The sequence below is a fragment of the Oryctolagus cuniculus genome, chromosome 5 (genome assembly GCF_964237555.1).
Source record: "Oryctolagus cuniculus chromosome 5, mOryCun1.1, whole genome shotgun sequence".
Classification (NCBI taxonomy): domain Eukaryota; kingdom Metazoa; phylum Chordata; class Mammalia; order Lagomorpha; family Leporidae; genus Oryctolagus; species Oryctolagus cuniculus.
Genome location: NC_091436.1, coordinates 17,254,318 through 17,278,224, shown reverse-complemented (window position 1 = coordinate 17,278,224; position 23,907 = coordinate 17,254,318). Strand labels below are relative to the sequence as shown.

Below are 23,907 nucleotides of genomic sequence, written 5' to 3'. Positions count from 1 at the left end.
TGAGTTATCATTCGTAGATAAGTTAATGGCTTCCTGTGCAAATAATTGTCAAGTCAGCATAAAGAGTCAGCCCTTTAAAGAAGCAAAAATTCAGGGTTATTAGACACACTTCAAAGTGTTTGTGCTCACTGAAGACCCCTTGTTTTTAAATTTTTTTTTGCATGAATAACAATTTCAGCAGAAAATAGCCAGATTGTGATATGCCATGCATGGCTTTTTGAAAAAGTTAGTGCGACTGTAACCTGCATACACAGTCACACCTGTGGAGTGGGAGCAGCTTCAGTGTGGATAAACTGGTTCTCCAGCATAGCCCTGGTTGCAGTGTCCACTCTAATGGCCCATTGCCGTGACACACATGGCTCAGTGGGGACCCTGTTTTGGTTCACCAGGTCCTCTTCCTCTTGTCCTTTCCTGTGATCATCCATTCTGCACAGAGTACAGGCTCTGCCCCTGACCAGAGCCCTGGATCTTCCTGTCCTTGGTTTTGTTTATAAACTTGCTTCAAATCAGAGTTTAGATAAAAATCCCCTGTTTAATCAGTTTCAGTTAGCCTCACGTGTGTGGAGCTCTAAGTGCTCCTAATTTTGAGATTTTCTCTTTGTTGAAAGTTAGACACCTCGTGAATAGGAGTTGATTTATTCTACTCTAAATGGACGTATTGTTGTACAAGGTTAATTTGGAAAGAGCACCAAACATAGAAACCTCATTCCTCAAGTACAGCACCACTGACAACTGCGGTGTTAGTATTGATTGTCACCAACTGATTGATTTTCTCCAACAGCTGTTGAACCCCTGGCCTGAAAAATGAGGACATTCCCATCCATCATTCATCTCTTCTTCTCTTGACTGAGATGATAACCTGTCCTGGTTTACCCAAAACTTTCCCACTCTTAGCACTGAAAGTCCCATGTCTGGGAACCCCCTTGGTCCCAGAAGGGTTGGGAACCCTCCCTATGACCTCCCAATGTGCTAGACCATGAATTTATGTCACAGTTTAATACACTGATAATTCCTACTGTTATAGTGTAATGATGAATGTCATTTTGTCTAGGTGTTGTGTTTTAAAAATTTATAGCCAATATGCAAATATGATTCATTGTGGAGCCAACTTGATATAATTGAGTTGTAAAGGAAGAACTCCCAACCTGGCTCATCTAAGTTTGTTGCTTGAAGATTTCCCATCAGCTCATTTCCTTGTAGACTTTTCTGCTTTTTTAATTGTATTCAGCTTCTACTGTTTTGTTTTGTTTACTGTGTTAACCACTTCTTTGGATTCCTTTTTTTATTTAGTAATCTATTCCATTTGAGTAACTTTTAAAGTATATATACACACATGCATAGATGAGAAGCTGTTGATACATTGTTTAAAAGTCCGATGTTACCTTCACCCTTGATTGATGATTTCAGTCCAGATTCAAAATTATTTCTTGCTTTTGAAAGTCTTGCACTTCTGATACCTGCCATCTAATGTAGCTAATAAATCTCACTTTAGCCTGAATTGTATAACTTAGTTGATTGTGTGCATGACTGTCTCTTCAAAGCTTTTAGGAGTTTTATTTTATCCTTAGTTCGAAATCACACCGTGTTCTTGTTGTTAATTCTTTTCTGGGCTGAAAAGTCTCATCTAGCTCAGGATATGTTCTCCCTACTAATACGTATGTGACTTTTTCTCGGACCCCAGTAGATGGATTTTGTATACTCTTGGAATTGATTCTCCATGTTGTTCCTATTTTCTTTAAAAAGATTTATTTATTTATTTATTTGAAAGGTAGTTATAGAGAGAGATGGAGAGAGACAGAGACAGAGAGACACTTTCCATCAGCTTATTTACTCCCCAAATGGCCACAATGGCCAGGGTTGGACCAACCTAAATCCAGGAACCAGGAGCTCCATCCAGGTCCCCAGTGGGTGGCAAAGGCCTAAGCACCTGGGCCACCTTCTGCTGCCTTGCCAGGTGCTGTTAGTAGGGAGCTGCATCACAAACAGCAGCTCTGAAGTGGGACGCTGGTCACAGGTGGTGGCTTACGGCTCTGGGCCACAATACCGGCCCCTTGTTTTCCTTTTCTTTGTTTTTTTGCCGTATGTTTTAGAGATTCTTTTGGCTTAAACTTTGAAGCCTACTGGATGAGTCTTTAACAATATAAGTTCTGTTATCTGGGCCTGGAATTTTCTGTTTTGACTTTTATTCATTCCAGAATCTCAGAACTCTCTCAGTCTCTGTCTCTTTCCACGAAAGGAGTGTGAGGATCTATGGATTCCAGCACTTGAGAAGGCATTGATCTTCACAGTTGATCTTGAGTTGCTTCGAATTTCTCTTCTCTGGCTTCAGACACTCACTAATTTTCAGGCAGAATTCCTTTGTGTTTTCCACCAAAACCCCAGCCCACTCTGAGTTAGCCGTCTTAGTGCCTTTGCAATGATTTAGACTTTGCCTCCCAGTGCTCTTCCACTGATTTTGAATGTGTTCCTTCTAACCCTCGCCCTTTCCCTAAAAGCTGTCCTAGCTGTCCCCCCCACCAACCCGTTTACACAGAAGGCTCTAGGACACCTCCCTCAGCCTGAAGCAGTCTCCTCTCAGCGTTCATGGACCCTTGCTGGAACTTTTCTTGTCATGCACCTTCTTTCTTTGGCTGAGGGTCACCCCAGCTCAAAACAGAGTCTTGAAATAAAGGCAAATTAAGGTGTCAAGAGGACAAGCAAATTCCCAGACATGGGAGGAAGATGATGGAGAGTTCTGGTGATGAGGTAGGGATTCCCTCACCAAGTACCTCAGTGTATAAATGGCAGGTCCACCTCTTACCCAGAAACTTAGTTGAACTAAACTTTTTCAAATGATTTTATGTTCCAAAATTCTTCTAAGTAAGAATTGGCCAACAGATGACTGAAAATGTAGCAGGGAATAGAATTCTATAACCTGGGTGCATTCCTGACATTTCTTGTGGTTTGGCTTCAGTAAATTACTACTTTACGTACAGCTTTTAAAATATATTTAGACTTAAGTTTAAAGAGTGAGAACCACATGTGTAAACATTGCCGAATACCATTCTTTTAATGAATGGGTAATATTATTTATATTCTTTCTACACTTCCTCTAGAAAGCTCATTTATTAGGGGAAGGCTTTGACTTGGATTGTATTCACCTTAAAAAGTGAAAGGCATTCACTTAAGTATATTTTAGTTCAGCCACAAAATTCTCATTATTGCTACTGAGGAATACTTGCCCAAATTTCAGAGTACTTGGTTTTTGTATTGAATTTTCTGTCTTAAAATAGCAAATGATAACACATCTACCACTAGAGTAGAGAATAAGTATGCTTAGGGGATTAGAGGAACACATTTTATTTATGCTTTACTACAGGAATTTCTATCTTTCCTTGCTTTTTTTTCTTTTGTAAAACAATTATGTAGTTAATAGTTCCCTGAGACAATGAGCGAGGTAGGCAGGTGGGCAGGAACTGATGACAAAGGATTTCCTGGCCCAGGCTGAGGAGACCGGGTTGAGGCATTGAAGTCATATGATCTCATCTGTCCTGTTGATGGCAGGAGTGAGGAGAATCCGAGGCAGAGCAGAGGGGAGGCCGTGGTCTGATCCATGTCAGAAAGTAAGAGTCATAAACCAAGGCAGTAAAGGCAGTTGCTGTCCGATTCTAAATTTTTATTCTCTGTTAATAGTGCTGCCGTTAGATTATTTTCCTAGTTATTCTTAAAACTTAGCCCTTTTAGAGCTATTTGATGACCTTAAATGTTCTTATGCAACTCTATCATTTTACAAGTGGCATAACCTACAGCTTAAAGAAGTGAAGTGATTCCTCCAAGTTCATTCATTCATTCGTAGCAGAGCTTGGGTTTGAATCCAAGGTTCAGATCCCAAAGCTAAAGCTTTTCTGTGTTGCTGACCGGTTGGTCCTCCCTATTATGTACCAAGTACATGCCCAGGCCAGCATCCCACTTGTAGGATCTTTCACATGTTCACACTGAGTGTGGTATGGACAGGCTTACTACTTTATATTTTTAGTCATCTTATGATTGCTCTTCAAAATGACTTAATTCTCACTTTGCCTCCTCTTCCCAAATACACATTCTTGGCCGTGATATTCAGAAGATGATCTTGTGACTTACTTCTCAAAAGAAACAGAAGTCCCTGGACAGCACGCTGGCCCCTGGGCTGCCATCGAATGTGCTGGTAACTAATGCCTTCCTTCCCTTTGTTGTAGCATCAAAAGTGCCCCCACAGTTCACACTGGGCCCTTGGCCCTGTATCTGTCACCTCCTCTCTTTTTGGGGACGCTTGATTATTTTCTACTTCAAGGATATTTCAAAAGATCCATGAAAATTGGAATGAAAAGGTACATTTATTTTGGCAGCAAAAAAGTTTGAAATCCATGTATATAGGAAGTTCCAAAAAGTTCATGGAAAATGAATATTATGAAAAATCTATGTCCAGATTTTTTAAAAATTTTGCACCAAAATAAACTTATCTTTTCATTCTGATTCTCCATGAACGTCATGAAGTACCCTTGTATTTTCAATTCCTTCTCCCAAAGAACTGTGCATGTCAACATTTACACATCTGGGCTCTCCCACTTAAAACCTGGCTTAGAAAACCTCTTCCTTTAGCTATTTCTACTTCCCTTCTCTCAGGCCTTGTCCAGGATACATGTTCCACTCATCAGCCTGAACTGTTCACATCAGTAGTGATTTCATGCCACTGAATCCAGTGAGTCCGTTTCACTCAGTTTTTCATTTAAGTTATTTACGAGCCACTGTCATGAGCTGGGCATTGGACAGGCCGTGACGAACAAAGAAGCGATCTCATGGGGCCTAACAGATGGTACAGATACTACAGATACTCAACTAGTACCCATAGTGGCTGAGTAGTTAAATCACTAGTACCCATAGTTGCTGAGTAATTAAATCACTAGTACCCATAGTGGCTGAGTAGTTAAATCAGAAAGTGCATCTACATATACTGATTTTATGGTGGTAGAGTCTCTGTTTCAGTTTTTTAGTAGGTGCTATGTTTCAGTTCCATAATGAAACCTGAGGCAGCGTATTTTCCAGTATTTCTAGGCTCCGTGAGAGTCCTGTCCTTTCATCTGGGTTTAGCACTAATATTGAATGACCAAACCTCCATGTTATTATGGGCTGTTTTAGCTTTTCTACGCTCAAATGTCTCTGCTACACATGCAGAGAAGCACAATCAGTGCGTAACTATTACTTGGCTCGTGGAGTTAGAAACTGGAAACCACACATACGCATTCTGAAGAAAGTTTACCCTAAAATAAGGCAACACCATTTAAGGCGGTCTGAACCGGCTAGATAGAACACCCCAGTGGTTTCCTGTGAAGGAAACCAGCAGCATTAGCAAAAGAGATGCTCTGTGAAGTTCAGACTCCCCGAGGCATTTTTGAAATGATAATCACATTAAATTTTGAATCTTTTTTAAGATCAGTAAAATAACTGTAATACCTACTAGATATGCTAATGGAAGTTTAATAGAAAAAGTTTTCTCAAGGACAGATTGAAAGTGACAAGCTGTCTTGGCATATGTCTGTTATCACCCTCCTGCTTCCCTCAGGGGTTACATTATTCAATTTTAACATTTCCCCTCCTTTTAGAAGTAAAAACAGTCCACATTAACAAACCAAAGATTTCCAGGAAGTACTGGTGGCTGCACCGCCAAGGAACGTGTAGATGAATAAATCCTTGCTGAGCTGTGACTCTAAAATGTCTTGTTGGAAGTCAGCCCTCCCAATTCATGCTTCATCCCCCCGAACCAGAAAGTTCATTGAAAATGCCTCAAGATGGATGTTAAATAAAACTCTGTGATACATTTGCTAGTTCGTTTTTTAAAAAACTCATATGTCAAAGCCTGTTTTTCTTGACTGATGGGGAAAGATGGAAAAAAAAAAAAAGCCTTCAGTGAAAGGAAATTACCTTTCTAAATATAACATTTTTAAGCAATGCAACAGTTTTTTCCATATGTTGCCTGAATAAAAGTAGTGTTTTTACAGAAGCCTGGTTTTCAGAAAAAAAAAGTTAATATCCGACCACTAAATAGGTAAGTGAAAATTACGGCGCTTCAAAAGGTTGTGGAAATGCAATTAAAAAGTAAGTTCATTTTGTTGTAAAAGTTTTTAAAATCCAGGCATGCAAGGGATCTTCAAATAGTTTATGGAAAATGCACAATCTGAAAAAAACTATTTATGTCAAAAAATGTACCCAAACTTTTAATTCCATTTTCCACAAACTTCTTTGAGTACCCCCTGAAAGATTCAGATTTCTAAATTATTAGTTCATGAAATGAAAAGCATTAGAAAGCTGATGTCCTCTGTCTCCCTTTATCCGTTCTGTTTTACTTATAAGACATTTCAACTTTTATGACCACAGCCATTGAAATTCTATTCATTTTAAGAGAATTTCACTCTGGTGAAATTTTTCACTGCTTGTTAATGCATTCTGAGTTACATAAAGTTACTGATCTAGATTGAAAGAATTGGCCTACGCCACGGCTCACTAGGCTAATCCTCCGCCTTGCGGCCCCGGCACACCGAGTTCTAGTCCCGGTCGGGGTGCCGGATTCTGTCCAGGTTGTCCCTCTTCCAGGCCAGCTCTCTGCTGTGACCAGGGAGTGCAGTGGAGGATGGCCCAAGTGCTTGGGCCCTGCACCCCATGGGAGACCAGGAGAAGCACCTGGCTCCTGCCATCGGATCAGCGCGGTGCGCCGGCCGCGGCAGCCATTGGAGGGTGAACCAACGGCAAAGGAAAACCTTTCTCTCTGTCTCTCTCTCACTATCCACCCTGCCTGTCAAAAAATAAAAAAAAAAAAAAAATAGATTGAAAGAACCCCTGGAATTCTAGTCCATAAAAGGAGGTGTTTCTAAAATTTTTCTCCTTAAGAAATATTCATCCATTTCTTTTTTTTTTTTTAAGATTTATTTATTTATTTGAAAGTCAGAGTTACACAGAGAGAGTAGGAGAGGCAGAGAGAGAAAGAGGGAGAGAGGTCTTCCATCCACTGGTTCACTCCCCAGTTGGCCACAATAGCCGGAGCTGTGCCAATCTAAAGCCAGGAGCCAGGAGCCTCCTCTGGGTCTCCCATGCGGATGCAGGGGCCCAAGGACTTGGGCCATCTTCTGCTGCTTTCCCAGGCCATAGCAGAGAGCTGGATTGGAAGTGGAGCAGCCGGGACTCGAACCAGTGCCCATATTTATATGCCAGCACTGCAGGAGGTGGCTCTTACCTGCTGCGCCACAAGGCCAGCCCCTCATCCATTTCTGTGGCTTCCTCCATTTTATTATGTGTAGAATCTGCCAAAACCACACTACCTTCCATAGTCACCTTTCTTCTTATTTTTGTTTGCACTTGACCTTTGGATAGCATTTCCCAAGATGTTCCTCCATTGGTGTGCCACCACGCTCCACATTTAAATCCTAGCAATGTATTACTCTATACTTTCAAAGCAAGGTGTGTAATTGTTACTGCCTCTGAGCATTGTCTCTAGCCAGATCCATGATGGCAGGAAGTTCCAGGAGGCCAAGGACCGCACCTGTCCTCAGCACGCTGGGTTCATAGCATCTACACTGGTACAGTTTTGGTGCTAAAGTGTGAGACGTATCTGAGATAGATTAGTAGTAGCCCAGTGGCTTGAGTGATAGGAAACTGAAGTTAGGCAAGTGTTGATAAGTGTGTAATAGCAGGCCTGTCCAGCCCGTTTACCAATATCCCTTAAAACACCTGATGGCTCAGGAAGTAGCTCACTGTTTGCTGTGTACCCCAGTGCCTGCGGTGGCACTTGGAATAGTGAATCCACGCAACTGAAGCTCACTCATTCCAGAAACATTCCCCACTGCACATTTTTTCCCAGTGTCCCCTTGGTCATTGAAAAATAAAGGTAAACGGAATTGGAATTTCCAGCTCTAGTTGACCAGTTTTTCTTACTAAGAGGGCCTCTTTGCTGAAAACGTGAAAAAGGACAAGCAGGGGAACAGGAGAAAGGGCTCATCTGTCGAACACCTGATCTCTGATGAAGGATTAGAATCACCCATCCTTTGTCAGGGAATTATGCCAACAGTTAGTCTTTTTAAAATACATAGGAAGCAGCGAAATCCAAGGTCTGGGCCATCAAAATCTAATGTACAGAGTCCTTGGTTTCCTTTTACAAAAGTTCATGGTTGATTCACAATGAAATATAACCTAGATTTGGGAAGCACCTGGTATCAGAGTAACACATCCTAATAATGTATAGAGAACTTCAGTCAATCCTACTAGTATGAGTGTATGGTCCTGTAGAATCCAGGAATTGATGCAAACTAGAAGCTGAAGTTGTCTTAAAAGTTCAACCCATTTCATAAATTATATGAGTACACAATGCCTAATGAGACATGCAAACTTTGTATATAACATCTGGATTCAGTGGGTAGAACTTGCTTTTTGACAAGTCTTTTCTAAATATAGCCATAAAAACACAAATTAAAACTTTATTTAAAATAAATAATTTTTAAATTTATTTAAATTCTATTTATTTAAATTTATTTAAAACTGGTTGGTATTTGCAGTTTTTCCATGAACAGTGCATTTTGTCAGATGATACATATTCCGTGGAGATTCCCTACTTTTCTCATACAGTAATCCCCGGGACCTAGCATAGTGCATGGCATACATCAGGCAGTCCCTACATAATCCAGTCAAATTGTGGGTAAAATTAGTACATGTATTGTTTGGGAGACCAACAACTATAACTATTATAAGATTCGTACCCTTTCTCCATAGTTTCTGCTTCCAAAATCTAAGTATTCTTTTTCTCTCATTATTTTGTTGTTTTGCTTTTCCATTCATTAGTGGTTGAGATCTGCTGAGTTCTTTCAAAAGTAGGCATGACCAATTAGAGTTAATAAAGTACCAACTTAAAATTGACTTGAGTTTGCAGGGAAAGCTACGATGTGTCTGTCTTTGGTGGTCTCTATGAAAACAGATGTATGTCAGGGCCAGCAATGTGGTGTAGCAGGTAGAGCTGCTGCCTCCATTGCCAGCATCACATATGGGCTCCGATTCAAGTCCCTGCTGCTCCACTTCCTGATCCAGCTCTCTGCTATGGCCTGGGAAAGCAGTAGAGGATGGCCTGAGTCCTTGGACTCCTGTGCCCACGTGGGAGACCAGGAAGAAGCTCCTGGCTCCTGGTTTCAGATTGGTGCAGCTCCAGTCCTGGCTGCTTCACTTCTGATCCAGCTCCCTGCTAATGCACCTGCAAAGAAGAGGAGGATGGCCCAAGTGCCTGAGCCCCAACACCAACATGGTAGACCCTGAGGAAACTTCTGGTTCCTGGCCTTGGATTGGCCCAGCTCCAGCTGTTATGGCCATTTGAGGAGTGAACCAGTGGATGAAAGATATCTTTCTCCCTCTCCCTCTCCCTCTCCCTCTCCCTCTCCCTCTCCCTCTCCCTCTCCCTCTCCCTCTCCCTCTCCCTCTCCCTCTCCCCCCCTCGCCCCCTCTTTCTCCCCCCTCTCTCCATCTCTCTTGTCTCTCCCTCTCTCTGTCTGTAACTCTCTATCTCAAGTGAGTAAATAAATCTTTTTTTAAAAAGTGCCTTCTCCAGTAACAACAAAAATGAGACCCCTAGAAATATATTTGATGAGAGATTTACAAGACTTCTGTGTTGAAAGTGGAATAAAGTAAATTTTTATCAGAAGATGTTTTTAAAGACCCAAATAAATGAAGAGAGTATAACATGTTCACAGCTCATCTCTTTATTGCACAGAAGTCAATTTTCCCAACAATGTATGTTTAGTGCAATCCCAATTAAATCCAGCATGTGTTTGGTTGAACTTAGGTGGACTCTAAAATTTGTAATAGAAGAACAAAGATCCATAAGTAGACAAAACAATCCTGAAAAAGAAACAGATAGAAATATGTAGCAATATTATTTATATTAATATGTCATAATGTTTTGGAAGTGTGATTTTGGTAATAGGGATAAGCAATTATAGACAAGCTCATATTTTAGTAATAGGGATAAGCAATTATAGACAAGCTCACATTGATTTACAAACCTTATAGATAACAGCTGAATTGCAAATCAGTGGAAAGAGTAAAATAATATTTGACTAAATGTTATCCATATGGAAAAAAGTAAAAATGGATCCCTGTCTCACACCATATATAGTAATCAGTTTCAAATGGTTCAAGGACTTAAATGTGAAATGCCACAATTAAAAGCTCTTAAAATAAATACAGAAGAATATCTTCTTGTCCTTGGGATAGGGAAAGAATTTCTTAAGGCACAAAAATCACTATTCATCAGGAGATATATGCATATCATATTTGAGAGCACTCATTTTTCAAGAAAGATAAGATAAATCATAATCCATAGTAGACCTATAGATTTATACATCGAAGAATGTACAGTGAACCCTAATGAATTCATAACACAACTCAATAATTGAGCAAAACACATGAACAAGCTTTTCACAAGGATAGACACATGAATAGCGCACAGCATAATAAAAAAAATACAACCTGGTTTGGAATTAGGAAAATGCAAATTTAAACCACAATATCATTTCACACCTTTAGAATAGCTATAGTTAAAGTTTTATAGTATTAAGAACTGGAGCAAAAGGAACTCCCATAAACTATGGGTGGAGTATAAGTTGGTGTAATTACTCTTTAAAAAATTTGATAGTAACTGTAAAATCCAACATGTGTATGATGAACACACCAGCGGTTTCCGTTAGGTGAGTACAATGTAGAGTCCCCTGCTCATGAATATGAGGGAAATGTATAGCGTTATTTCTAAGGAGAAAAAAAAAAAAAAAACTAGTACAAAGATTTTCAAACATTTGAGCATATTTATACAAGGGGACTTCAAAAGATTCATTGAAAATGGAATTAAAAGATAAGTTATTTTGGTGCAAAAGAATTGAAATTCATGGCCGGTGCTGCGGCTCACTAGGCTAATCCTCCACCTAGCGGTGCCGGCACACCGGGTTCTAGTCCCGGTCGGGGCGCCGGATTCTGTCCCGGTTGCCCCTCTTCCAGGCCAGCTCTCTGCTGTGGCCCGGGAGTGCAGTGGAGGATGGCCCAGGTCCTTGGGCCCTGCACCCGCATGGGAGACCAGGAGAAGCACCTGGCTCCTGGCTTCGGATCAGGGCTGTGCGCCAGCCGCAGTGCGCCAGCCGCAGTGGCCATTGGAGGGTGAACCAACGGCAAAGGAAAACCTTTCTCTCTGTCTCTCTCTCTCACTGTCCACTCTGCCTGTCAAAAAAAAAAAAAATTGAAATTCATACTTAGTTCTATTACAATATGTATTTTCTATGAACTTTTTGAAGCCCCTGACATGTATGGATTTCAAAATTGCTTACCACAGCATAAACTTAGTTTTAGTTCCATTTTCCACAAACTCTCAGATAAAACAAAATCTCCGGTGAAATACTAACTGTAAGTGCAAACAGTTGAACTGTACAGATAGCAGAACAGCATGGAGTGATCTCACAGGCAGAACATTGGGTGGGAGAAAGGAAGTCACATTGGTGCATGCATAAGCCTGGTTCCTAGTTCAAAAGCACACACAGTTTATCAGAAGAGGATTTCTCCATTTAGCTCATTCACAGGCTTCACGTGGCAGGGTGACCACCACTGTCCTAGCCTCTTACACCCTTTTCTCTTCGTGTTTATTCGAAGTGGGGAATAATCTGTTTCCTTTTTAATAAAAGTATATCAGATTCATTCTCATTGGCTCGGATTGGCCTGGTTTGGGCGTGTGTCTATCCATGAACCAATCACAGTCATCAGGAGACAGGTGTCATGAAATGAGTGGCTTAGCCTAATTCACGTGATTCACAGCTTGTGGACTGGGGGTAGGGAACAGGAGAAGAAAGTGCTGATGTGGATGCCAGCAGAGAGTGGATGGACGCTGGGTTTCTAAAACAATAGATGATATTATTCTGCCCTCTCGGTCAAAGCCCAGCCAACTTGTATTACAGTAGTCATTGTTATTTGCTTATGGTCTATGAATGAAGTGCAGCAGTTCGAAGGGCAGGTAGAAGTGAGAAAGGGGTTTTTACGGTGCGGTTACGAGTTACCTACCTAGCAAACTAGAGCGGACGGATGTGGAACAGCACCCCAAGATGGCAGGGATGTGCAGTAGCAGGACTGATCCAAGCAGATTCTTGGGGACTCACGTCACCAACTTCTGTATCTCCTCAACAATGCTTGTTTTGTTTTTGTCTACTTGACTCTCTCTGTTACTGATTTTAAAATTGCTTTCTAGAAACTTTGGGAGGAACACTGCTAGATTTGTTCTGCTTTGGCATTATTACTATTACACACTGATCTAGAGTCCTGAGGTTTCTGGTGGCCTCTTAATGGGGTTTCCACCCTCACTTCATTTCTTTTTTGAATTTCATGTGTTTTACTCAAATTGCAAAGATAAATTTTATGTTTGTGAACAAATCTTTGTGGTTCCTGTGTATGAGACAGTTGACGTTTTAGGGAAAATGTTTATGCTTTGAGTATTTGCATAGTCATTGTCATAAGTGTCGCTCCCCCTCTCGCAGAGGAACGACACTAGACCCTGCGCTGTTCTTTGTCTGCTCGGCCCTTCCCGGGTTAGCTGCCAGCCCCTCCACCTCCGTGGAGGGGCGGCACCCCTGCCACTTTCCCCGCTTCTGCGGAGGAGCAGCACACTGCCGGCCGGCCGGCTCTCTCGGGGGCTGCTCAGGTGTTCCTTCAGATGTTCCCGGTGCATGTTGTCTCTCTCCTCCTTTATAGTCCTCTTCCACCAATCCCAACTCTGCTACCCACACGCCGAGTACGCTGCTCTCCTCCAATCAGGAGCAGGATCAGCTCCTGCAGCTTATCAGTCAAACTGATGAGGCAGCTGCGTAGAGATTGTTTGGTCTCTCTCTCAGCGCCATATTGTGGGAGAGCAGATGCATAGAATAAGTCTTAATTCCAGTAACTTAGTCTAGTCTCAGTTGCTCCCCACAATAAGTACAAGTGTTATCAGTCATGATGTTAAATCGTTCCTTGTCTAAATCACACATAACTCAGGCCATTAGAAGCTACTTTTATGTAGTCACCTAGCATAACAGGCCTTTTCTTTTATCCTACCTGTAAAAAGCAAAGCTGGTCCCTTTCATTGGTAACTTTTGAATGGTCATCCTTGAATAACTGGAAGTGCTCCTATAGTTACTGTCAGTGACATACAGCTTTAAGACTCTGCTCATTCTGATTGTTGTCTAAAATTAAAGGTAAGCTTATTTTAGGCACTGTAGCTAAAAGGACATGGTGATATATTGGACTGGTGTTTCCTTTCCATAAAATCAACCCTGACATTTTATTTATTTTTACACTCAAACTCACATTCGTTGTGCTTTGCCTATATAACTTATTTTAAACATCACCTTGCTTGTACTCCAAACTAAGTATATCATTGTTCTTTGGCCAAAAGCAATAAAACGAGACTGGTTTCTTTAAGATTCAGTGATGTGCCATCTACATTTTCTTTTCAGAAATAAAATACCAATGGCTATTTATAAATTTCCCCAACCTTCAAGAGTATAATGAAGTTTTGTGTTCTTTTTGACATAAAATTCTATTTGTATTTAATGCCCTGAGCACAGCCTATTAGTGGATTTTGCACTTAAGGCCAGATAACCAAAATATTCTTAATGTGTTTTCTTCTAAAAAAATTTCTATTTTGAATTTGTTAAACTGGCTCTGAGGCTCTCAAGTAGTCGCCTGGAAATAAACATTACTGATTATAAAAGCCCTTTTACTGTTCTCATAGTTCTATAATGGCCAAAAATAGAAATTCATTGGTTTACCTCATATTGAATTTCCTGACTAGATAGTGCTTTTTCGTCTTTTTAAAAAGTACTTTGTACTTCTGGTTTCTCATGAGGAAGTCATTGTCCTACCCTGAAGACTCCCTGAACTGTCTCGATGGGTCCTCTGCGAGCGTCATCTTTCGGAACATGTGTCTATTTTCAGGCCGTCTCCATTTTCACTTGTTTGTGACTGGTTATTGCTTTTTCACCTTGTCTTCCAAGTCATGGCATCTTTCCTGCTTGCAATAGGTTTCTGAAAGAGATTTCCCTGTGTTGTCTTGGTCTTCAACCTTGTACCTAATGGGATCTCGTGAAGCATTTCAGTACAGGGATGTGATGTGCGTTGACCTGATGGGGTGATTGGCATAGCTACCACCTCCGATGTTTAACATTCCCTTGTGTTTGAAGCAGCTGAAATGTGCTCCACTAGCTATTTTGAGATACACCATTCCGTGTTGCCCGTCACAGTTCCCCTGCTGGGCACAGAACAGAAGTCATTCCTCCTGTCCACCCAGAACCGTTACCCATCCTCTCTCCATCCCCCCGCTTACCCTCCAACCTTGTGAGCCCCCGTTTACTCTTGCTCCTCTGAGAGCCCTTGTTTAGCTTCTGTACCAAAATGAGAACACTCAGGGTTAGTCTTTCTGTGCCTACATCTTTTTCTTTTATTTCCAACTTTTTAATAAAAATGTAGCCCATGGATTTGGATCTTGTTGAATTCTCCTTCCATTTCTATGTTATGGGTAGATCATTACACATAGGTGCTGAGTTTTCCACATTTATTGTGGTGTCTTTGATGATATGAATATGTGTTAGTCTCTTGTAACCTACTGATAGCGTAATAGATCTACTTATATAATATTCATAGAGTAAATCCTGTTTGTATTAGGTGTGTATATTAGAAACTTAGTTTTCTCAACACTTTATGTAGGGTTCTTATGTCTTAATCTAAGTTAAACAAGCCTCTTAATTTCTGTCTTATTAGATTTGGTTATCAGACTCATGCTAACTTCAACAAATTGAAGAGACTCATTTATTCTGTATCCTGAAAGATTTAAATATATATATTTAAAATATATATATATATATATACACTTGTATGGTTTGGGAATTATCTAATCCTTGAAGTAACCATATGTTATGTTAGCTTCTCAGCTTTTATATTTTTGGTTCAGTTTTGATAATTAAAATGAAACGGATTCCAAAGCTGATTGGTTCACTAATCTTTCCATTTCTGTGATACAGTCCTCAAATAGTTCTATCATGTTGTATGCTAAGACTACACCTTCCAGAAAAATGTCTATGCGGTATCTCATTCTGTAATGCACCGGCTTTTGCTTTTTAAGTACTTCAGTCATGTATTTCTGCTTTTCTTGTTCTGCCTTTCCAATATTTTATTTATTGTTGTTTAGGAACTTAACTGAGCTTAAACATTTAGTTCAGTTCTTTGCTCCAATTTAGAAAAATCACAAGTGTCACAAATGAAACTGCATTGTTTTTTGAGTTTGTACTCTTTGCATTTTTTTTAAGATTTATTTATTTATTTGAAAGGCAGAGTTACAGAGAGGCAGAGGCAGAGAGAGAATCTTCCATCTGCTGGTTCACTCCCCAGATGGCTGCAAGGGCAGAGCTGCGCCGATCCAAAGCCAGGAGCCAGGAGCTTCTTCCGGGTCTCCTATGTAGGTGCAGGAACACAAGGGCTTGGGCAATTTTCCACTGCTTTCCCAGGCCATAGCAGAGAGCTGGATCAGAAGTGGAGCAGCCAAGATTCCAACCAGCATCCACAGGGGATGCCGGCACTGCGGGCAATGGCTTTACCCAATACGCCACAGCGCCGGCCCCTGCATTGTTTTTATTAATGATTTTCATCCTTTGCTCCCCTTTTCCCTGCTTTCAATGCTACTGTGGATCACTTTTTTGCTCTTACTTTTTTATTTTGATTCATCCCTCATTCAAGTAATTTTTTCCTTGAAGATACATGTTTCTTATAAACCCCAAAACACTGATGTGTAATGGTTCTTTGTTTTGAAAAACAGACACCAGAAAAATTGAGACCACCAGATATTACCAGGTATAAACATTGCTCCCAACTTCCTTGGAAAGATGGAGACTGAGAGGTGTTGTAGACATGGTGATCATGCAGAGGAACTCAGGGGTAGAGTGGCTGTGCCTTGGAAAGTGATGCTGTCTTGTGGAGGACTTAGGTTTCAGAAACAAGGGCACCATGCTGGAGATGGGCTGAACTCACCCACGGCTTCTATCCCTGCTTCACGGCCTCAGTGTTCACTGCTCATCCATCCCGGGAAGTTCTTCTTGGCTTCTGGCGAGTTGTTGCCATCTCCTTTGGAATTTTCTGAGCATTTCAAGGGAAAGGGAAACTCCAGGATGATTAGATATCAGGAGCTTTCTGACACTGTATGCTGTACATCTTTTTGTTTTTTAAATTTTTATGCTTATTGCTTTAGGTCTATTATTATAGACCAATAGAGTAGGCATGGCCTTTTCCTGGGAAAAGTCTGGTCTTTTTACATTCAGTCTTTTTATTTTTTGTCCAGTAAAATTCATCCTAATGTTTCCTACATGTTCCATTAAAATAATTCTGAAAAAATAACAGTTAAGTAAGAAAAAACCAATTTTTTTGTTTCAACTACAGGTGAAGACTGACATAGGGGATCTGCAGGTGAAGATACTGGAAAACGGAACTTCAACTATAAAAGTGAGCAGCTTTCATTTTTTTGCCAGTTGGGTATAAAATATATGTTAAAAATTTAATATATTCATAATTTAGGCTTATTACTTTTTATATCAGTATACTCAGTAGGCAAAATTATTATATATTCAATTAGTTTTGCAAAAAAAGTTGATAAAGCTATTTTGCAAATTTTTACTATTTTTTGCAACACAACATAACAAATAATGTTACCAGAGGCTGAAAGATTGGGAGAAAATGCATGTTTCCAAATAACATGCTTCCTGCATGAAAGAGGACTCAGAAAGAGTAAATGGCCCATTTGGGAGTCATGGCTTCCCGCTGGCCTTTAGGTAACATTTGAAATGCTTTAGATAATGTTTGAATGCTTTCCATTGGCCAGAAAATTCTGTCTGTCCTATTTAACTTCTTCTTAAAGATTTAAAATCTGATTCTGATTCTGTGGTGCTGGTGCTTGAAAAGCCACCACGCACAACAAAAGGGAAGGGAAGAACAGGGGTCCCTGTGCCTTTCAGCTGGATGCAGGCAGGGATTGCGCTCTCCTACCCTGACCACATCACAGGCTCTGTCGTGACCTGAGCAGTGCCCAGTGGCCTGTGAACACCGTCTAGAGTGGTAGGAATCCAGGGAGATCATGGAAAGTGAAATTAAAAGGGACATTTCTTTTTATGCAAAAATTTTTGAAATCGGTGCACTATTTTTTTTCATAATATGCATTTTTCACAAACTTTCTGAAAGACATCTCATATGTGAAGAAACCCAATCTGGTGAGCATAGTGTTATCTATAAATGAACTTTATACTTTCAATTTTAAACCAGGTCATTTTTTTTTTTTTTTGCTTTTTACATAGGCAATAAAATAAAAACAGAATTAAAAGTATAAATGCTCAGTGAATTAGAATTGTGTTGCCTTTAATGAGCAAATTTACAAAGTCTCGTTGGAGTCATAAATATTTAATACGTTGAATTGTTCAGACTTCTTGCAAAGGCAGATAATACTTTAATGGAGTAAAGATCATTTTGCTGTGTCAGAGTTCATTAGTGTTTTGTTAACTGGTAAAGGAAAGGTTTTGTCTTGCAGAGCTTCATCGCTGGCCAGAAAGTCCCAGGAATTTTTTGGCCTAACTGTTGACTGGGGTGCTGAGTAGCTTAAGAAACCCCGAGTCTGTGGTTCTGCGTTTACTTACCATTAGGCACGGGGCTCTGGGTCTGTGTGCTTACAGTGGCCCATGAACATTTAATTTCTTTTCAAGACAGACAGTAAAATGGAAATGATAAGAAACATGTACTATTGAACCCAACTCAGGTGATACTTTTCTTTATACCAATGCAGTTATAAAGTAGTCCTATAACTTTTAGTATTTGTTTATGGAGGAAGGAGCCCTCAGTGGCCACAGTGCCCAAGGCACCTAAGAGTCAGCCCTGGGCCCCACACGTAGCTTAGAAAGGCAAAACCCATGTGGCTGAGATTCGGTGAACTGAATGTGTTTGGTCTTTCTTTTTGTAATAAGAATACAAATGTTCCTTTTTTTTTAATAATTGTCTCATCTGTAAATAAGTTCATAGGTATGGCTGTTCATCAGAGAGACACATGGTTTTATCTACCAAGAAATGACATATTATTAGGCTACAGAGCAGAGGTTATCCATTCTGTTTTCCTGACATCAAATACTTTTCTCCTTAAACATCTGTTAATATTCTGCTTTGTAATGCAGTACAGAAAATAAGGGAAAGGGAACAAGCCTGACTTAGGATGCTTCGGCTCTGCTCTGGCCAAGTGTTTGTCCAAGGGGCACATGTTCCCTGAGCGCAGTGGTCATCTCTGCCTACTCCTTACTCTGAGGATCTAGAATTTTAGTTCCTCTGTAGTTGCAGATCTGTATGACTGAGTATCCAACATTTCCAATGACTGTGACTGATCTGATTTTGTTTACTTCCAAAGCCACGATCTAGTTATGGAGAAAACATTTTGTTAGTCTTCAGCTTTGGAGAATGTAGAAACGGTGCACAGAATATCTTCTGAAAGTCACTTGTTGATGTAAAGGAAGTATAGGAAATGTCAGAACTTCTTTTTCTAAACAGGTGCCCATTCAAATGTAAACTCATTAAGCTCAGGCTGTTTCTCTTTGTTTTCTGCTATCTACTGTAGAAAAGGACAGACATGTAAGAGAAGCACAACTGTTTGTTTAAAGAAGTTCCACCTTGACAAAAGTCACGTTGTGCCTCTGAGATGCTTTGCTGGTGATTGGGGTACATCAGAGGACTGCTGAATCATAATTGTCAGATGGCAAGTGTCTTGACATACATGCAGAAATGCGGGCAGCTCCTTGACAGAAAGCAGTCCCCCACCAACAGTTGCACAGAAACTGCTTGCAGGGGCTGGCCTCACTGGGGATAGCACATGAGTATGCTCTGATACCACAAAACCACGGGCACCAGTTCAGCAAACATTCCCATGGACTTACCCCTAAGGGTAAAGCTAAAAACTTGCCATGGGACTCCAAATTCCATTCAGCTGGGTGGTACCAATTCCATCATATGTGATAAAGTGATCATATTAAGTGTGGAATTGATCATATAGATAGGATTCCCAAAAGGATCACATAAATAAGACCAAGTGTCTGTTAATAACAATAGATAGAATTAAAAAGGAAAGTTCCAACATGGGAAGCAGTCCACACAGTAGACTCATAGAATGACAAATGCCCTAAACAGCACTCTGACCTCAGAATCAGCCCCTAAGGCATTCAGATCTGGCTGAAAAGCCCATGAGAGCATTTCAGGCATGGAAAGCCAAGACATAATGGCAAAAAATGTTCTGCATGCAGGATCTCTCTGAGACCCCAGTGGAAAGAAGGGGCCATCAAAGAAGGATGTACTTTTCTCTGAATGGAGGAGAGAATTTCCACTTTGCATATGGCCCTGTCTAAATACCAATGGAGTTTGTGGACTCAGATGGCTTCCATAGCCTTGGCAGTTCATGTCAAGAGCCTCAGATGGTCACTGATGTAAAAAATAAGACTGTTATTAAATCAACAACAGGAGTCACTATGTACTTACTCTCCATGTAGGACCTCTGTCCTTAATGAGTTGTACCATGAGAAATAACTGTAAAACTTGCTTTCAATCTGTAGTTTATACCTGGTATGTGTGTGTGTGTGGGTGCAAACTGTTGAAATCTTTGTTTAGTATGGAGTTGGTCTTCTGTATATAAAGATAACTAAAAATGAACCTTAATGAAGAAGGGGATGGGAAAGAAAGGGAGTAGGAGGTGGGATGGGAGTGGGGGTGGGAGGGCGGGAATGGGGGAAGAACTGCTATATTCCTAAAAGCTGTACCTATGCAATTCATATTGATTAAATAAATGCCTTCTAAAACAAACAAACAAACACACACCACAGGTACCACTTTATCCAAGTCATCCAGGAAAGCAAGGAGATACCCCTGTCTCTAGCTGGTCAGGACCCAAGACTAGGGATGTAAACAGAAAGAATCGTGACCTTAATTAGCTCATTCTAATTTATAGAAACCTTTGAAAGATCAGAGAAGTGTGGGCCAATTTTACACAAACTTGGGCTTTTTGACCTTAGGGAAACTAGAAATACATTATTTATGGTGATATGACTCTGTGTGTGTGTGTGTTTGTGTGTGTACATTCATTCAGCTTCAAAACTCTGCATTTTTCATGTACCACATAAAATGTAGGCAAATATATAGATGACAGAAAGCTTTTTCTCAATAAAACCATTCTGACATTTTATCCTCTGTACTCTCTTGTCCAGGATTTTGCCAATCCAGCTGTTTTTTGGAGGGTGCCATCTGTTTGCAATGCATAGCATAGGGCTGCCTGAGGATACAGAGATGACAATCAAGGGTCTAAGGCACATGCCAGCCACTGGCCTGAGGGTACCCTCACCTTTATTGCTCTTGCTAGCATTTTCTGAGCCCTGTACACTGTGGAGTGGGACAACACGATGGTGAGGAGCTTTAATTGTGTAATTGATTCATTTGGGAGACAGAGAGTTCCTATTTTTTGATTCATTCCCTAAGTGACTGCATCAGCCAGGGCTGGGCAGGGCGGAAGCCAGGAGCTAGGAACTCAATCCAGTCTTCCCCGTGGGTGGCAGGAACCCAGCCACTTTAACCATCACTGCTGCCTGCCAGGGTCTGCGTACTCAGGAAGTGAGACTGAGGAGCTGAAGGCAGCCATCGAACCCAAGCACTCTGCCGTGGGTCGCAGGGGGTGGTGTGCTCCTTGGTCAGGATGTGAGGACTGGGGAATGCTGTGTTTTCCTCCTGGAGTTTGCCGTCCAATAGCACAGCTGTGCATTGTGATCCATGGTGCCTGCAGCCCTCCCCTGTGGCTCTTCTCCCAGAGGTGAGTGGCACTCTCCTGTTTCTTCCTCCTGATCACGGCTAGGACCACACAGAAAACCTGTCTCTTGTCAGGAACTGCTTTTGTGGATCTCTGAAATGTATAGACTCGAAGCTAAAGGCTTCCTGGAATTGGAATACTGTAGCTTTTTGCCCCTAAGACTTACACACACTCAGGGAAGGAATTGACATTGTCCATCCTTTCACTTGCCGTTCAGGTGACCTTGATGCTGGGCCACAGGGCCCGATAAGTGTCTTTTCTCAGTGCTCAAAGATTTGTTGGAAGGCAGCAAATAGAAGAAGAATTATCAGTGGCCATAGCATTAGTGAGTCACGTTGTGAAGTAAGTAACTTGTTGTATTGAGCCAGACATTGCTAATAATATCACCATCGGCAGAGTTCTTGGCAGGGTGCTGGGGGAGACTTGAAGACAGCATGCAGTCTTTCAGAAGTCATTGACATGCTTTCCTTCCATTGCAAAACCCCTGGTTATCACTTAATACGGTAGTGTTGTGACACTGATCTTTTTAAATAAATAAAGATTAAGGACCGGTGCTGTGCCATAGTAGGCTAAGCCTCTGCCTGGAGCACCAGCATCCTATATGGGCACCAGTTTGAGTCCTGGCTGCTGCTCTTCCTATCCAGCTCTCTACTATGGCCTGGGAAAGCAGTGGAAAATAGCCCAAGTACTTGGACTCCTGCACCTGCTTGGGAGACCTGGAAGAAGCTCCTGACTCCTGGTTTCAAATGGGCCCAGCTCTGGCCATTGCAGCCATTTGGGAAGTGAACAAGCAGATGGAAGGTTTCTCTCTTTCTCCCTCTCTCTGTCTATAACTCTACTTCTCAAAATAAATTCTTAAAAAAGCAATAATAAATGAACATACAGAGATTAAAAGTGCCATATAAACTATAGTAGTTATAAAAACTCATCCCAAAATGATGACATTCAGAGAGATGTGCAGACTTGACTCTACCTAAACTTCGGGCATCTCTTTCCGAAAAAAAAAAAAAGTCTCCTAGAAGTTTGCATACTTAAGCCGCCATAGGGACTGGATACCTATTCTTGGGGGGAGACTTCCTTATTTGTCACCCTTTGTTATAGCTGGGGAAGGACCTAAAGGGTCCCTAACCTTGCAAGAGAAAGGATCTAAGTGTTAAAAGGAGCCTTAAAGTTGTGGCTAGTTATTATATTTGTTAGTCCTGTCCTCTCACAGTGGGATGACCTTCCAAACAAGTCACGGTTCTTGTCATGGGCAGTGAGAATTAGGAGATTCTTGGGACAGTGCATCCTCAGTTTTGTGAATTTGTGGTAATCCGTGTCTGTCAAAAACGTGGCAGGGTGGGGAGGAGGGTGCTTCATGGTCAGGTGAGTTTGGGATTTCAGCAGGATTAATCAGTTTCTTTGTATGAAGTTGTTACTGGACCACTCTGACCTGCACAGTTCAGTAAGCAGGTGCTGTAGGCAGGGTTTTCCAAATACATTTATGTGTGGAATACCCCTTCCCCACATCACCCATCCCCATTCCACCTTCCAGTTCTTTAACCTGTTTCTCTTTGGTTCTATGGCAGATAGTTTGTAAATGCAAAGTTTGGGTCAAATGTGGGAAAGAGAAGTGGGCAGCACAAACACAGACTTGGGCTAGAGGAAGAAATGTGGATGAATTGAAGCAAAAAGAGAGACCTGTCCCTGTTGGATGAGCCAGGAGAAAGAACATTTGGAGGATAAAGCTCTCTGCAACAGCTCCATGCACTCGTCTGTGTAACCAGTCATGGAGCCAACCCTTGCACCGCTGGTTCCAGGGTCCCTCCCTTGTTGCTCTACCCTCAGACTGACCTCGCTGTTCTGCGTCTATGTCTTGGGGAGCATCTTGAAGTCGTTAGCAAAGCCACTGGCTCCAGCATCAGAGAAGAATGACGCTTAGTCATCTCAGCTTCTAGCATAGAAGAAAGTTTCCCTAGACCTTTTGCTAGTAAGCTACCTCCAGTGTAATAACGTTTGATGGCTCCTGATGGACTTCTTATGCAGTACATTATTGGACGCCTAAGTTGTTGTTAAAACATCATTGTAAGTGGCCTGTTTGGCGATGTTGCTGAATTCCAACTTGGTACAAAGCACTGAGCTAAGTATGTGAGGGATGCAAAGGCAAGAAGGCAAGGCTGTTCCCCTTGAAGAGTTCATAATATGAGTCAGAGAAGAGGAAACACCTGCAAAGAATCTTTACATGAAGCAGTGTGTGATCGAAGAAGTCATTAATGTAGAGCCCCAAAGGAATGAGAATGGTGAGCACCTGAAATGTGCTAAATGTCTAAGTCACTCCTCTGTGAACTGCCAAGTCTGAAACTAATGCGTATTTCATGTTGGTCAGGTCCAAAGTTATCAATTATATCAAAAGTACTACTTACTATTCACATAGTCTATATCCTTGCTTCTCTTCTTGACCTTTTTCTGAGAGAGCTGTTTTGAGCTTATGCTGTGGGTGAATTGCCAGTTTTTTCCTTTTATTCCATCAGTATTCTCTTAATATGCTTTACAAAACTATCTTCAGTACAATTATCCACTTGGCGTATAGCTAAGTGCAAGGTAATTGTGGCATTTTGGAAACCAGATCCTACCCCTATACAAATTGGGTCGTGGAGATTACTGAAGGGTTCATGTTTTTAACACCTGCAGCTGATGATGAACTTGGATGGGCCCACCTACCCGGGGCTTTCTCAGGGTCCATTCTAATAGTCATGGAAAGGTCACCTAAAATGTAGAAAGAATCAGATGCCCTTGGTGGTGCCAGCTGTAGATAATGGTTCCAGTACCTGGAACAGACAATTAGTTATAATATTTGAAAATCTTGTATGAGCACAGGATCAGAACCCTCAAGCTTCAGACATTGGTAAAACACAATAATGTATCAGATCTGCACAACCAAACCTGCGGTCCTGTTGACCAAGCCACAGCAACACCGCCCTTCCTTGCATGCCAGGTCCCAGCCATCCCTGTCC

The 23,907-nt window shown here is 41.3% G+C and overlaps 1 protein-coding gene across 8 annotated transcripts in view; it reads left to right on the top strand.

Annotated features, from left to right (window-relative positions):
• PLEKHG1 (pleckstrin homology and RhoGEF domain containing G1) overlaps positions 1-23,907 on the top strand; it is a 229,386-nt gene that overhangs the window by 45,983 nt on the left and 159,496 nt on the right. For 7 of the 8 annotated variants that reach the window (XM_008263680.4, XM_051854240.2, XM_070073416.1 and 4 more), the window contains one exon: positions 16,483-16,545. The exons of the other annotated variant lie outside the window; for it this stretch is intronic. The gene's annotated coding sequence lies outside the window, so the exon portion shown is untranslated. The remainder of the gene's footprint in view (positions 1-16,482; positions 16,546-23,907) is intronic. 8 annotated transcript variants of the gene reach the window in all.